At 35.0% G+C, this 16,565-nt stretch overlaps 1 pseudogene across 1 annotated transcript; it reads right to left on the reverse strand.

Annotated features, from left to right (window-relative positions):
* Positions 1 to 7,330: 7,330 nt before the first annotated feature.
* Positions 7,331 to 9,938, reverse strand: LOC146922429 (RNA demethylase ALKBH9B-like; annotated as a pseudogene). The gene is made up of 6 exons (XR_015012460.1): positions 9,759 to 9,938; positions 8,712 to 9,139; positions 8,246 to 8,331; positions 7,854 to 8,163; positions 7,657 to 7,728; positions 7,331 to 7,564 (listed from the first exon to the last, which is right to left on the reverse strand). The product of XR_015012460.1 is annotated as an RNA demethylase ALKBH9B-like (transcript).
* Between the last annotated feature and the right edge of the window lie 6,627 nt (positions 9,939 to 16,565).

The following is a 16,565-nucleotide window of genomic DNA, read 5'->3' on the forward strand; positions in this document are numbered from 1 at the left end:
AAATTATGATCTATGGTCCTCAATAACATCACAGTACACCTACTTTCAATCGAATCCTATGATTTGGTAATCCGGAGGCAACAATTGTGTTAATACGATAATAGGATTAGGTTAAAAAATAAGTAAAAATTCGAAATAGGAAAAAATAGGATTAGGTTAATAAGCTTGAGGGTTAAAACAGTAAAATTTCAAAAAAGGGTTTAGGTTAAAATTATAGCTACGGTTTAACTTTTATATAATAAGATTCTAGAATCGGACGGTTGTAGCGGTAACCTTGGAATAAACACCTTTTCACCTATATTAGATCCAGATATTACCTCTGCCCGGAGCACAAATTTACCCATCTTTGTAATAATCAATCTTGTACCGTTACGAAGCCCAAATTCTGATCTATGGTCTTCAATAACATCACGGGTACTCCTACTTTCAATCGAATCATATGATTTGGCAATCCGGAGGCAACAATTGTGTTAATAAGATAATATAGGATTAGGTTAAAAAATAAGTAAAAATTCGGAATAGGCAAAAATAGGATTTGTTTCAACAAAACAAAAGGATTAGGTTAATAAGCTTGAGGGTTAAAACGGTAAAATTTCAAAAAAAGGTTTAGGTTAAAATTAGGGCTATGGTTTAACTTTTATATAATAAGATAAGATTCTAGTATCGTACGGTTGTAGCAATAACCATGGAATAAACACCTTTTCACCTATATAAGATCCGGATATTACCTCTCGCCTCAAGCACAAATTTACCCATCTTTGTAATAATCAATCTTGTACCGTTACATAAGCCCAAATTATGATCTATGGTCCTCAATAACATCACAGGTACACCTACTTTCAATCGAATCCTATGATTTGGCAATCCGGAGGCAACAATTGTGTTAATAAGATAATAGGATTAGGTTAAAAAATAAGTAAAAATTCGGAATAGGAAAAAATAGGATTTTTTTCAACAAAAAAATAGGACTAGGTTAATAAGCTTGAGTGGTTAAAACAGTAAAATTTCAAAAAAGGGTTTAGGTTAAAATTATAGCTACGGTTTAACATTTATATAATAAGATTCTAGTATCGGATGGTTGTAGCGATAACCTTGGAATAAACACCTTTTCACCTATATTAGATCCAGATATTACCTCGCCTCGAGCACAAATTTACCCATCTTTGTAATAATCAATCTTGTACCGTTACATCAGCCCAAATTTCGATCTACGGTCTTCAATAACATCACGGTACTCCTACTTTCAATTAATCAAATCTTATGGTTTGGCAATCCGGAGGCAACAATTGTGTTAATAAGATAATATAGGATTAGGTTAAAAAATAAGTAAAAATAAGGAATAGGCAAAAATAGGATTTGTTTCAACAAAAAAGATGCCAAGCCAAGGTTTATCCGATGGATTTTTCTCCTCCAAGAATTTGACCTTGAAATAAAAGATAAAAAGGGTACCGAAAATGTTGTAGCCGATCACTTGTCCCACCTTAGGGAAACCAATGAGGATGAGTTGCCCTTGGATGATTCATTCCCGGATGACCAACTCTTCTTATTGGCACAAACTAACGCACCTTGGTATGCAGATTTTGTTAACTTTCTTGCAATGGAGTATTACCACCTGGATTAAGCTACCAATAAAAGAAGAAGTTCTTCCATGACCTCAAACATTACTATTGGGATGAACGTTACTGTTCAAAAGAGGCTCGAATGGGATCTTCGAAGATGCATTCCTGAAAATGAGGTAAGTAGTATTCTAAACCATTGCCACTCCTCTTGTTATGGTGGCCACGCGCCACGGTACTCGAAAAGACTTCTTTCAAAATTCTTCAATCTGGTTTACGGTGGCCATCACTTTTCAAAGATGTGCATAAATTCGTTTCTAAATGTGACAAATGTCAACGCACCGGTAACATTACTAAGAGAAATGAAATGCCCTTAAATAACATTCTTGAAGTTGAAATTTTCCATGTAATGGGGTGTTGACTTTATGGGACCTTTCCCCTCTTCTTTTTGAAATCAATACATATTGGTCGCAGTTGACTATGTGTCCAAATGGGTTGAGGTTGTTGCCTCTCCCACTAATGATGCACATGTTGTTATAAAATTTTTCAAAAAGATTATCTTTCCAAGGTTCGGAGTACCAAGGGTTGTAATAAGCGATGGAGGGTCTCACTTCATTTCTAAACTTTTCGAAAAACTTTTACGAAATATGGAGTGAAACACAAAATTGCTACACCCTATCATCCACAAACTAGTGGACAAGTTGAGGTCTCCAATAGACAAATAAAAGCCATTCTTGAAAAAATAGTTTCTAACTCTAGGAAGGATTGGTCAAGTAAGCTCGACGATGCTCTTTGGGCCTATAGAACGGCCTACAAAACTCCAATTGGAATGACATCTTTTAAATTAATCTATGGAAAATCTTGTCACCTTTCGGTTGAACTTGAGAACAAAGCCTATTGGGCAGTAAGAAGCCTCAACTTAGATCCCAACCTAGCTGGTCAAAAGAGAAAACTTCGGTTAAGTGAGTTAGAAGAACTTAGGATTGACGCTTATGAGAATGCCCGCATTTACAAAGAAAGAACTAAAAATTGGCATGACAAGCATATCCTCAAAAGGAACTACAAGAGCGGTGATCTTGTGCTGCTATTTAACTCTAGGTTAAGGCTCTTTCCGGGTAAGTTAAGATCAAGGTGGTCTGGTCCGTTTAGGGTCCGCAATGTCTACCCCTATGGGGCAATTGAAATTTTTTACGAAAAGACCGGACCTTTCAAGGTCAATGGCCAAAGACTAGAGATTTATAATGCAGGTGAAGTCTGTGGAGGAAGAAACAATCTTAGCCCTCTCGGATCCTCCTTGAGGAACTACTCTTTCATCTTTCGTCAAGCTAGTGACGTTAAAAGAGCGCTTCGTGGGAGGCAACCCCCGCATTTAACCGCCTTTCTTGTTATTTCCCTTTGTTTTGCACGTAATTGTCCGGCTATGATTCGAAAAGGAAGCAAAATTGAAGACCGGTGTCCGGAAGGATGGCACGGCCCGTGCTAAGGTTGGCACGGCCGTGCCAGCTGAGAACTCAAAATAGCTAAAATTGGCGGGGAATGATAGCACGGCCCGTGCCGATGTTGGCACGGCCGTGCCACCTTACGAACTCCAAAAAATCAATTTTTTTGCTCTTTTTGGCACATTGTGAGCTTTTCGCATCCCTTCCTTCTTTTTCTTCTACTTCTTCTTCTCTTTTTGTCTCTTCTTTGAAGGTTATTTGTTGTACATGAAAGTGCTTTCTTGTGTTCGTTATGTTCTTGTTATACCCACATCTTGTTTTATTGTGAAAAATCTCCAATGAGAAAAGCACCCGGTTGCAATCTTTGAGTAAGTGTATGAATAGGTATTTTAAGGAGCACGTTCTATCTTTAGTGTTAACTTAGACCCTTTAAAGTCTTTAGAGTAAAAGTAATATAAGTTTGTGTGGGAAAATAATCAAATGTTCTTAATTGTTATATGCTTAATTGTTAAAGTTATAATGGGGCGGGAGAATGGCACCAACATGTGGGGGAAAGGATAATCCCTAACTTCCTAATTGTGGTGGTGACTCCCTAATTTGAACTTAAAGTAAAATAAATTGATCAATGCTAGGGGGAAAGGACAATTACATCCAAAAAGACTTCCTACGCGAAGATGAAATAAATAATTTTGCAAAGACTGCAGGGTGATTTTGAAACTAGGGGGAAAGGACAATTACATCCAAAAAGACTTCCTATGAGGATAGATAGCCCCTAAGCATCTGCAGCCCCTTGTGCTTAATTGTTAATTTAATTTAATTTTAACTTAAATTCTCATCACTCTTATATGAAATGAAGAAAGGACTATTCTCGGTTACTTTAGCATTAAGGATAGAACCTATTCCTCATAATATTTGTCTTATACGGGAGCAAGAAAAGGGTTGGACTGCACACACACACTCACTTGAGACTTGATTTTGGGTTGAATAGGTTCACGAGGAATGTTTGAAATTGTGATTAGTGTACTTGAAACAAAACCTTTCTTTTGAGACATGTGTTCTTAATAGTATTGCCATGATTAAATCTTTTGTTGCTGCTAATGTCTATTGCCTTTTGCTTGAGGACAATCAAAGATTCAAGTGTGGGGGAGTTTGATGAGTCATTAATTAGCCTATTTTAATGCATTATTTAGTTTAGTTTTATTTAGATTTGATTTTTATTTTATTGCATATTTATTTCCTTTTTGAATATTTTACTTTAAATTGCTTTTTATTTTAGGAACGAATATATGGTGGAAGGTGTCTTGGAGAAAAAGAAAGAGGACTGGAGCAAATACAGTACAAGAATACGAAGATACGAGACAAAAATATGTCTCTACCAAGTCGAAGCTTGGCACGGCCCGTGCCAACATGTGACACGGCCGTGCCACCCTCCCGAGCCACTTTTGCTGCTTTTTCTTCGGGCGAGAAGTTACCTGTTGCGGCTTTGCGGATTTGTCCTTATAGTTGCTTAGTTTTTAAGTCAATTGTAAAGCTATAAATAGAGTAGCTCTCCACCATAAACATTCACCTTTGCTTAGAATATTTCACCATTATTTCAATAAAAGTCTTTATTTTCCTTTACCTTCTTCCTTGCAATTTACTTTATTGTTTTCTCTCTTCTTCCCCCATGTCTATGATGAACATGAGTGAGTAGACTTCTTTGTCTTGGGATTGTTGGATAAGTCTAATGACGTAATCCGAATCAATCAAGCCTTAAACCCTAATTATATGTTACCTTCATTCCTAATCTAAATTCACCGCTTTAACATGAATTAATTATTATCAAGCTGTGGAAGCGAACGCGGAGGGTTTGATAATGGTTAATTCATCAACTCAAATATCAATTCATAAAGCGAACGCGGAGCTTTGATATTCGAACAAGTGAATTTAGACAAGGTTTGCGAAACATGAGAATAGTCTAGCAAACCTTGAGACATATAAAGTTTCGATCTTCAAGGGTCCCAAAGGCAATCACACATGAGAATAGGTGTGGTTGTTGGAGGGATACACTCAACGACTTCGAGAGAAGCTTTTATATGCCAAAGAGAAACTTGTTTTTAGAAATTAAGAATAACGTATAATTATAAGTTTAAGGCTTGATTGTGAAGGATTCGTTGTTATGACGAACCAATGATCCCAAGGCTCTTTATTATTATTGTTATTTACCTTCGGCAACTACAACCCCTTTTTTAACTTTTCTCCTCCTCTAATCATTCTTTTAAAGTTAGTTAAATTGAACAACTCCCTAGCGGAACGATACTCTTTCTTATTACTATTACTTCGATAGGCCGTGCACTTGCGGTTTGGCCCTAACAAGGACGACGTTAAAACACAACTTTACGCAAAATATTAGATTTTTTCGACTAGGGACGAATTACTTATAAATTTTAATTTCCCATAATTATGAATTTCTTAAACAATTCATAATTATTTTGTCTCTCCATTAAAAGCTCCAAACTTTCAAAGTGATAGTTCTTATAATGCTCCAACCATGCCTGCACAATTAGGGAACACAATTTGACCGGAATGTATATGCTTACACGGAACAAATTTGTAATTTTACGCGCTTTGGTTGAAAAATAAAAATAAGTCGAAACGTCTTCAAAATACTATAAAAATTTGCATATATTTTTTGTTATGTATTTTTATAGATATCTCTGCAAACAATCAGATCAAAATTCGATTTCTAAGTCGGAGACTTCTATTGTTCCGTTTTTGAGTTTTTTTGGCGCTTGAAAAATTCAAAATTAATTCGTACGTAGTCGAATTTTTTTAATTACTTTATGTAAACTTATATTTTAATATCCTAAACATGCCTAGAAAAATCCCAAAAAAATCAACCTCTAGGTCGGGAGGTTGCTATGAGCTATATCTTGTTGCCTTGAATTTTTACCTATGTCGGTTGGCAATGCGTAAAGATCTAACTCAAAACAATTCTCTTGAAACACATTCTCTTTCATCATTATGTTGCAGACCAGATTCCAAAGAGGTTCTTATGAACTTGATCCAGTTGACCCGCCGATCAAAATATGTCGGTTGGATCAAATATAAAAGCACATCTTCAAACACCTTACCAGAAGATTCATCACTTATGTTTTTGTGTTGTTTTAAGTTGTTTAATTACTTTTGTACATTTTTTTAAAAAATTCTTATGTCATTCGCCTTGAAAACCTACCAAAAATGAAACTTAATCAAAGTATGGTGCTATTCGGATTATACAATCCGAAAATATTTATACAACTTTGGATTGTATAATCCAAAAACCCTCGGACTAGGTGGAATATGACATTTCACCAAAGGTTTGGACGGTTTGTGGTGTGTTGAATGCATTTTTCATCGGTTGGACCATGAAAAACTTTTCCTTTGAATGTAGTTATGGTCTAGGACTGGTTTAAGACTATAAATAGGTTTGCATGCATCAACAATTTCATTCATTCTTCCCATCTTTTCTTACTTTTTCTTAAAACATTTTTTAGTTTTTTAAGAGTGTTTATGATGTCATGGTCTCGGTACTTGTTCATAAATTCCCTGCAATTACTTTACAGTTTATGTGGGGATTCTACGACGGTCTGCGGGGACCTTTGACATCAAATACAACACAGAAAACAGAGGTTTGTGAAGTTCTGGATTTTAGAATTCGAAAATCCCTAACAATCTTGTTCGGATTTATAATCCAGAATTTTTATTGGGCACGCGAGAATGGCATGAAAAAGTAAATCCCTTCACAGAATACCACAGTACTTAAGCAAAGATATGTCAATATGTTAATTTCCAATATTTGTATCTGTCATCATATACTAGTTGATACTGTTTTTTCACAATGATTGTGATTGCTAAACATATGAACCAGCAATTTGTTTTTCACAACTGATATTTATCTGTATTAGTTATTTGCTTTCTGGTTCAGAAATTTACCAAATACACTCACTTTTTTTCTTTAACATACAATTACCGCACATAGCATTTGATTCTACCACAATAAACATATTTGATTGGATGGTAAGTTATAAGAGAAATATATTTAATTTATTCACGAATCAACTTCACAAAAATATAGTCCTATTATAAGTAACTTTCAACTGGAGATTTTGCAGACTTTATCATAAATTCAGACAATATAGCAGTGTGAAATGCAATAAAAATTCTAACATTTCTAATTAAGCAAATACTACAAAGGTCATTTCTCAAAATAGAATGTGATGGTTACAAAATGTACATAAATTGAGGTATGAAATTCCCCAATGTGTTGTTGAGAGAATACTTTCCTCTTTGAATGGAAGAAAGTATTTACAATAAGAAATAAACAATTGAGGAGTAATTCTGTTGAACTCAATGCCTTTCCTTGTGTGCGAATTTGACGTGAAGCATTCCTTTCCAGTTTTCCAAATTGTATAAGATTCGGATTCAGCACGCTCTGCCTCGTTAAAACGTTATTTCATGAGAAGTGGCTTGATTCCCACTAGGTCATGATCAGGTGAATAACTGTATGGTAACTTTCTCTTATCCATCTTTCTAAATGTAATAGAAATCCTACAGTAAAAGAATAATTATTAGATAAAAGCAATACAATAAAACATGATAGGATTTTCAAGTGAATACAAAATTTGTGGTATTTGAAATACCTTTTTGATGACACTGATGGAATACAATGTTTAGCGACGTCTGCTCCATTACCTTTCAACACAAACACCGACCTGCATGATCAAAATAAGTAGTATCAAGTTTCTAAACAACAGATACATGGGAAATAAAAATAAAGGTCATGGTAAAAAAAATGATTTGTGAGAAGTTACAAGAAGATGGAAAAGAAGATAATTACCCAACAGGCAAAGAAATCGAAGCGGGACCAAAAACTCTCCTGGACGAACAGCTTTCAGATTTGAACCAAATAATATTTTAGCTTCGTTCAAAAAAGAGACGGAATAAAACGGCCTGACAAAGTCATGATGGTCAATGTGAGGAGGAATGCAGTCCCCTACATCATATATGTTGACAATGCAACTGTCAGGAACACATGTTGAAGGAATTATGTTCCATCTAACCATCCTCTTTATCATTTGCTTAAACACGCGTGGTAATGGATCAACCTCTTCGGTTCTACTTATACCAGGGGGGTTACCATTTTTGTCCTGCAACATTTTACAAAAAAATTAATATCAATTAGTAACTACTCAGAGATGAAAACTGAAATCAACAACCTTAATTACTTACCACTGCATAGTTGTAGCAGCAGCCAAACTGTAGGGTTTCACGTCCTTTACCTTGCATCCACTTTCTAGGTTTTGAATATGTTTTATCTGTGAACAAAAAGGCCAATAGATGTAAGAATTACAAATTTATTCCATGTACTAGTTATTGAGAGGAGCAGTGTTTCACTAGTAGTACTAGTTGTTAGAATAGAGTACTTTACGGATGCAACTATCAAACCAATTATTATGCAGAACATTCCTAGAGAGGATCTAATATGTATATTCAAAGTTATGAAAAAAGAAGTAATGAATCCAGAATCAACCAATTTAGTATGAATCAAACTTGGTACCATGGGTTTACATTGAATCCCAATCTTGGCATAAAAACAAATCAAAACACATCTAATTTCACATTGTGTGTCCTAAAGAAAGTGTGCTAATTGTGACTGAATTGAAAATAAAGAGAAAATAGGCAGTTTTGCTTATACTTCTCATTCTTCCTTGTTGTCCTCTCCGCTGCAATCGGTATATATAGTCAACAATTTCATTCTGCTCCGTAGCATTGAAGACACCAGTGTGAAGTTCAAGACCTTCTAATAAATTTGTATCCCTTCCATTGATCCTTTCAACATAAGTAAAGTCCTTTTGCAGTGAACTTCGGAATACCGAACACGCTCATCTCGTTCCTCCGTCAACTCATCATCAGGTGGAGAAACATCAACAATTCCATCACATAACAACAATTCAGTATTAAATTGTTTGTGTTCCTTCAAAACATTCCGTGAACTCTTCCACTCTTTTCTAATTCTTTTGTTCAAAGATTTTAAAATTGAACCATTATCATCCACATAAAAGTTTATTGCATCTCCATAACTTTCGAAGTCTTCAGCAGGATACAAATTCTCACCACGCTTTCCTATATTAAATGATGAAAACGCTATGAAATTCACTACTAGCTAATTAAAAAACTAAGAGACAAGTATACAGTTTCTAATGGTTATGATTTATTGATGGTGGAAAAACATATTTTGTTGGTAAAAAGTTAAAAGGTTAAAGAACAATGGAAATTCTATCTTGTACCTTAAGGGAGGGTACCATAGATAGAAATTTTTTGCCTCAATTACTCTTTCGGTCCCTTAACTTATTTTTTGGTTTCATTTTGGTCCCTTAATTATCAAAAGTTTCTGTTTCGGTCCCTTAACTTATTTTTGGGTTTATTTTTGGTCCCTTAACTATTAAAAGTTACGTTTTGGTCCCTTAACTTATTTTTTGGTTTCATTTTGGTCCCTTAACTTATTTTTTGGTTTCGTTTTGGTCCCTTAACTCGAATACATTCATCCTAACATAAAGGATCAAAGCCATAAATTTCAAAATTATCTTTCAAAAATAAATTAGCATGATTCGAAATAAGAAAAACCCAAAAGCCATAAATTTCAGACAAAGACAAAATTGAACTGATCATTCTCATGTTAATTAACGAAACTACACACAAACACAAATAATAATGAAAAAGAGAGGAAAAGAGTATTACTTACTTTTATGAACGGTTCTTCTTCTGATACGATCATGAATAAGGGTTTCACAGTGATGACATAAACCATGAGATAGAACCTCTAAAATCTCTTCTTTCGTCAATGAACTGAGAAGTTCCATTCTTGGAGAAACAACGATAGTTCTTCTCAATATTTTAATCAAACTATGTTGCGAGTATAATGTTGTTAGAAGAATCTTATAATAATATTTATATATTGACTTACTTGATAACCAAGTCAAGTCTACGGGGAGAGAGAGAGAGAGAGAAATATCTGAGGGGAGACAGCTAAGAAAGTTCACTTGTTTCTTAAAAACACAACACAATCTCCAATAGATATTTTAGATTGTTTTTAGGTTTAAATGTGTAATTGGTCCCTCGCACTTTCAATGATTTTGGCGTTGGTCCTTGCACTTTTTTTTGTTTGACATTGGTCCCCGCACTTTGTAAAAATATTGGCATTGGTCCTTGTACTTTTTTGTTTGGCATTGGTCCCCGCACTTTGTAAAAATATTGGTATTGGTCCCCGCACTTTGGAAAAATATTGGTATTGGTCCCAATCATTTCATGCCACGTGGCACCGATACCAATATTTTTTCAAAGTGCGGGGACCAATACCAATATTTTTACAAAGTGCGGGGACCAATGCCAAACAAAAAAGTGCGAGGACCAATGCCAATATTTTTACAAAGTGCGGGGACCAATGCCAAACAAAAAAGTGCGAGGGACCAATGCCAAAATCTGTTAAAAGTGCGAGGGACCAATTACACATTTAAACCTTGTTTTTATGTCTCGTTTTGGAAAAATAATAAAAGATATGAAAATTGTTGCTTTTTCTAAGGTTTTCGTATATTAGCTGAAAAAATAAAATAATAAAAAAGAGAATATTAAGTCACTATATATTCTCTCAAAAAAAAAGTCACTATATTAGCTCTGTCAAAAAAAAAAATCACTATATTAGCCAAAAAAAAAGAATATTTAGTCATTAATGCTTAACTTGGCCTTTTCAACAAAAGATTAATGCTTGACTTGAAACTAGAGAAAGGTAAGTCATTCGAAGTGTAACTTGCCATCAAGCAACAATTTTTTTTTAAAAAAAAAGACAAAATATATGATATATTAAAACAAATGGTCTTGTTGACTGGTGTCGTGTTGGTTAAGGAATCATTTGTTAGAAACTTAATCTTATAAATATAATTTTTTATTTTTGTTTTATCAATAATAAAATAACTTTTTAATGCAAACTTACTAATTTTAACTAATACCTCAAAGGTATTCATTAGCATTCCGCTAAAACAAATCACATGAATATCATGATTGAAACAATAAGTGATACCAAAACAACTTAATCATCAAACCAAAATGAAAAGTTATCGATCAACTAGGAGGTAAAACCACTCCTAAACATCTAAGTAGTAAATGGTTCTGTTGATAGTAATCATAAGAAGATCTCTTAACTTTAGACTTGATCAATGATCATATCAATTATTTAACCATGTCAAGAAGGAAACTTGATAGATGTTCCTAATTAACAAAAACCACATAGTTTCAATGCTCTTAAATTGACTTCATGCATGCTAACCAAATCAAACAAAGGCATTTCTATACTTGCTTTCCATGAGATACCAACCATAATTTTCAACAACGAAGAATTATATATTGATATTGGATGAAAGTACAAGAGACGGCTAAACCCAACCAACAAAAGGGGTATACAAATGGTATTAAACTCACATACAAATATAAATCCCCTAAGATAGAAGAAACCTCATAAGTTAAGAGATTTACAAACCACTCATATAAAAGACACGGAGCGCTCTTGTCTTTCTAGCAAGAAAACTATTGACAAAATAAAATATTTATAAGAGTTAATTAAGTAAATTAGTGATAAAAAAGCTAAGTCTACTATAATGTGGTCCTCTATCCAATTATTTCATGTTTGATTGTAATATAGAAAATAGTCACAGATCTGGAGGTCTTGCAGTTATCTGGAACGATATTGTTAACATTGATATTTTACAAGCTAATAAAAATTTCATTGATATGTATATTATGTCTAATAATCTGAACATATCTTGGTATGCCAACGGCTTCTATGGCCACCCTTATTATTCTAAAAAGCATCTCACCTGTGAGGTTATTAAGGATATTCACAAGCAAAGGATTTCCTCTAAGTGGATGGTTTTTGGAGATTTTAATCTCATCCTAAATAGCTACGAAAAAGATGGGAGGCAATAACATTGATTATCATCATACTAATTTGTTTAATATCACCCTTAATGATTGTGATCTTAATGACCTTGGCTTTTATGGACCTAAGTATACTTGGGCTAACAATCAAAGTGATAATGATCATATAAAAGAACGTCTTGACAGATTTTGTGCCAACACTAAGCTGGATTTTATCTTTTCCTAGATACACTAATAAACATCTTCTCGGATACTCTTCGATCATAATCCTATTATGCTGGAATTCTACTAGTGAATGCTACACTAAACCCAACCACAAAGCAGATTATCAGCATTTGAGCAACTCGGGCGCAAGATCCCGAAAGCCTCAACATTGTCAAAGCTGCTTGGAACGATCTGGACTGTTCAAACACCGAAAAACTACAGGGCACTTTACACCAACTTTATGAATGGAGCGATCTTAAGTTTGGAGATATTCCAAAAAAAAATTAATCATATTCAAACATCTCTGGAGAAGCGAAAGAATCAAGTTCCAACTCAAGATTGTATCGGACGGATTAAAGACATGGAGGACGCCCTAGGCAATTATTTTAAACAAGAAGAATTGTGGTGGACTCAAAGAGCCAAAGTTCACCGGCTCCAACATGGGGATCAAAACACTAAGTTCTTTCATTACAATGCAAGTCAAAGGAAAAAAGAAAAACTCTATAACTACTATTTAGGATCCATGCGGGATCACTTGGCGAACAGTGCTAAGTTTCACTCTATCTTTTCTAATTATTTTCAAAACATCTTTGATAGCTCGAATCAAAATCATGATAATGCTATTTTTGAGGTCGTTCATAATAGAATCAATACCCGGGACTATCATTTCCTTAATTGATAGTCGTTTGGCAAGTGCACCAAATACTATCGAAGTAGTAAAAATATCGATCCCACGAGGACTTTTTTAACTTCAATAATTCAATCGCATTATAGAAATAGGATGTATAAAGTTTATTTTGGTTTGCCACTAGGCCGTAGATTTGGTTTGATTTTATGAAATCAAATAACAGAAAGTAAAGTTTTGATAAAGAAAATATGGAGAGAGATGAGATTAGGTCTGTCGAATCCTCTATGTTTCCCCTAATTGGTTCTTTTGCACCTATTATTACTAATGATTCTCTAGTTTTACGATAGTTAACAAATTAGCCCTAATCAATCCCTTGAGTTAGGACCCTCTTCTTAAACTACAGCCCCTAATTCCTTAGGTGGTCTAATAATCCTTGAAGGTTTTACGAACGTTAACCTAAGATCACTAACAAACGATTATGCATTCCTAGACTAACCATGTTTATTAGAACAATTCAATTATGTCTAAGTCGAAAGCTATGGTCGGTAGTCATTCGTTCTCACAAAATCATGTTTATAATTGATCGGGATATAAAAACCATTAAGAACAATTGAATTGAATAAAAATTAGAATATCATTAATAAGTAATAGAGTTTCACGGCAACATAAATCAATTAGGGTTACATAGATTCATCTACGACCTAATCTACGAGAGATTTAGCTCCTCATAATTGAGTTTTACAAATAGCATAATCAATGGAAGAATTAAAACATCCATAAATTGGGTTAGAGATGATGAAATCCTCTCCTCTCGCAGCCTTACGGGTGTTAAAATCGCACTTTAGCTCTCCAAAATCGTAACCCCCTTGTTTGGAGCTGTCTTCGGCTTAAATAGGCAAATACGGATGCGGCCAAAATCGTACCACAATGACAATAATCGTATCACGATTTGGCATTAAACCTAAAAATGCTTCCATATCCTTCTTGAAATCGTATCACGATTGATGGGATCGTCTTGCGATTGGATGTCTTTAAAAACATGCGTTACGACTTCAAAAATCGTATTACGATGGTGAAAATCGTACCGCAATTCTGGCTTCCAAGTCTTCCAATTTTCTTGCTTTTAACACCTCCTGGATACTTTATATTGATTAGAACTATATCAAAATGTCAAATTAAGTCTTTAAAATTACGTAATGACGGCATGTCATCACAACCCCAAACTTAAACCATTACTTGTCCTCAAGGAATTCATTTGCAACATTGACGGTCGACAGGTAAAATAACAAATACCTCGATCAAGTGATACCACCAAAAAGTTCAACACCTTACTAGCTAAAGATGAGCTAGTTTGACTTGTTCGTATCCACCAATTCACAACTCCACGCAACAATTTGAAAAGGGTTCATACACGGTCGACATGCAAGCTACATATTACCATACACTTGAAAAGTTTCTAAACGTCAATCAAAATCAATGTCAATGCACACTTTGAGGTCTTTAAGGGTTATAACGGGGCTTAGGTGAAGGTGGGATAATATTTGGATAAGTAGGCTACACAAAATTTGAGTTAGGCATTCCTACGGAAGTTAAGCACAACATTCAATCCATCATTCATTCACCTTTGGAACAACAATTAATATAAAGGTACTAGAGAATACTTGAAACTATTGGGACAATCGAGTTTGAAGTTTACTTGGTTTTTCAATGTTTTGTCCCTTTTTTTCATCATTCATTTTCTTTTTTTTTTTCGATACACCATTTTGTGCGTATTTTTCATGATAAAGTTCATTCTTTGTTCTTTTATTCTCTAGTACCCCCACCCCAAACTTAATTGGTTGCAAATTCCAATAGCAACCTCAAACTTAATCTTTAGCAACATTCTACAATGCCTTAACTCAAAAAAAACATTAAGGGACAAGTCCTAAAAGCCTCTAAGCTTGTAATGTAGTTTGTCACCGAACAAAAAGTTCTAAACCTACTCGGCTCCAAAGTGGTTAAGAAAAGGATAAAATATAACAATTAAAATCGGGGTAGGCTTCAAAAGGCTCACAGGACCAAGCACTTTTGCCTCGGTGTGCTAATGACAAAGATCAATCGACAAGTAGAGAAAAATCACAAGTTATAGAAATGTAGTTGCATGGAATAATCTAATATAAGTAAATTGAAACACAAAATTTGGCAATGAACCTTATGGCTGAGAAATATTTGTTACTAAACCGGAAATATCACGTCAACTCCTCCTTTTGAACTTTTGGAATACCACTTGAACAAATATTTGTTACTAAACCGGAAAAAGTCAACAAACAAGCAAATTCGTTAATAATAAACAAGTGCAAATTTATCACAAACGGGGAAATAAGAAGTTCACGGACTTTGACAATACACGAAAATTAAAAACATTACGACATGAAACAAAGTACTAAACGGGGAAAATCTAGTGGGTTGCCTCCCACCCGGTGCTTCTTTACCGTCACTAGCTTGACTGCCAAGGATCCTTAGAGGTACTTTAGAATGAGTCTCACACTTCCTTTTGGTAGGTCGCCACCTAGGTATGGCTTAACTCTTTGTCTCACTTTGAAACTTCGATCTCCTTCAGGTGTCACTAGTTCAACAGACTCCATATGGTGACACACTTTTGACCATTAAGGGTCCGAGACCATTTTGACTTGAGCTTTCCAGAAACAGCTTCAACCTCGGAATTATATAACAAAACTAGTTGTCCACGAGTTAATATCCCTAGACACTAAGTTTTTTTCATGATACCTTTTTGTCCTGGCTTTATAGATGAGCGCATTTTCATACGCTCTAAGCCTCATCTCTTCAAGTTCATTAAGTTTCAAAAGTCTTTTCTTACCAGCGGCTACTTGATCAAAATTTAGGGCCTTAATGGCCCGGTAAGCTTTATGTTCTAGCTCGACCGGAAGATGACATGCCTTCCCATAGACTAAGCGATAGCATGAGAACCCAAGATGAGTCTTAAAGGCTGTCCTATATGCCCACAATGCGTCATATAATTTCCTAGACCAATCTTTCCTATTTAACGCAACTGTCTTCTCTAGAATCTGTTTCGGTTGTCGGTTTGAAACCTCTACTTGACCACTAGTTTGTGGGTGATAGGGAGTTGCAACTTTGTGCTTAATGTTATACTTTTTGAGCACATTTTCAAGAAAATTATTGCAAAAATGCTTCCCCCCATCACTCGATCAATACTCTATGGGTTCCAAACCTAGTGAAAATATTATTTTGAAGGAAGTTGACAACGGCTTTTTGCATCATTAGCAACACAAGGTATCACTTCAACCCACTTTGTGACATAAGTATATGGAGATAAGAGTAAGAGGAAGGGAATGGACCCATAAAATCAATACCCCAACAATCAAATGGTTCAACTTCAATGATTCCTTTTAGGGGCATTTCATTCCTCTTTGATATGTTACCCGTCCTTTGGCATCTGTCACATCTTGCAACAAAGTCGTGGCAATCCTTGAAAAGGGTGGGCCACCAGTAATCCACTTTGGAAAACTTTTGCAACTCGTTCTTTCTCCACTATGGTGGTCCCCATAAGTTGAGCTATGACGGTGCCACATGATACCGTGTGCTTCCTCACCCGCAACACAACGTCCGATCAAACCGTCATTACCTACCTTAAACGAGATAAGGGTCATCCCACGGATAGTGGTTTGCATCTTTGAAGAACTTTTTCCTTCCGAGGATAGGTCATATCATCGGGAACTATGTTACCGGCCTTAAAGTTCGCCATGTCGGCAAACCAGGGCCTTTCTCCAA

The sequence above is a fragment of the Medicago sativa genome, chromosome 5 (genome assembly GCF_051527215.1).
Source record: "Medicago sativa cultivar Bolivia chromosome 5, Bolivia_mono, whole genome shotgun sequence".
Lineage (NCBI taxonomy): Eukaryota > Viridiplantae > Streptophyta > Magnoliopsida > Fabales > Fabaceae > Medicago > Medicago sativa.